Below are 1126 nucleotides of genomic sequence, written 5' to 3' on the forward strand. Positions count from 1 at the left end.
GCAAACCTAGTCGCGCTACAACACATAGACGTGGTCAATCCTTGGGTGGTAGAGCACAAAACCTTTATTGAGAAGACGTACAATGACCGAGTCCAACAGAGGACGGACGGAGATATACTCAAAGAGCACAACTCATGTTTCACGCGTTGGTTCAAGCAGAAGCTTCTGTCGTACCCTTTACATGAAGATTCTTCCGCGGAAGAACAACTCATATTCACCTTGTCACAGGACGCCGAGCACAACCTGATGACCTATGACGCGTACGATATCAACGGCTACACATTCTACACCGAGGACAAGGACATGAAGAGCGATGGTTATCAGAACTCCGAGGTAACAATGGAATCCTACACCGGTAAGGACAAGGACAAATACTACGGAAGGATCGAGGAGATCTGGGAGCTGAGCTACGCTGGAGAGAAGGTGCCGATGTTCCATGTCAGATGGGCCAAGAGCGTCCTAAAAGAAGACCGATATTTCACCACCATGGTTATACCCGAAGCCAAATACAAGACCGCGGGCGCAAACGTCACCGCGAAAAATGAGCCATGAGTACTGGCTTCCCAAGTGGACCAATGCTTCTTCATTACCGACCCGCCAAAGCCTAGTCGTGTTGTCGTGAGGAGAGGCAAAAGGAAGATCATCGGAATGGATGGAGTAGCCAATGAGCAAGACTTCGACAAGTACGGCGACCCGAGGATCGAATATGACGACGATGATGAAGTAGCAGCATACACCACAAGAAGAAGCAGGACCACCCTACCTAAAGGACGTCCATTCCACAGAAGAACTCCATTTGCGAAAAAGAAGGGCAAGAAGATTGTGAGCAGATAGCTAGCTAAGATCGATTGTATTTAAATTGTAGCCTTCATTTCTCGATTGTATTTCATGGGCACTTTTTGAACTATCATGAATATTTTTAAATTTCATGGACACTCGATCTCGATCCCCCTCCATCTCGATCGCTATCCCACCTCGCAAGATTCGGTCCCCCTCGCCGCCGAGAACACCCCGGTCCACCGGCCGCCGCCGCCGACCCTCCGCACCCTCGATTCCCCTACTCAACCGCCGCCTCCGACCCCCCGCACACCCCTCCCCTACTCAACCGCCACCGCCGACCCCCCGC

This window comes from Triticum dicoccoides, chromosome 3B (assembly GCF_002162155.2).
Source record: "Triticum dicoccoides isolate Atlit2015 ecotype Zavitan chromosome 3B, WEW_v2.0, whole genome shotgun sequence".
NCBI classification, from domain to species: domain Eukaryota; kingdom Viridiplantae; phylum Streptophyta; class Magnoliopsida; order Poales; family Poaceae; genus Triticum; species Triticum dicoccoides.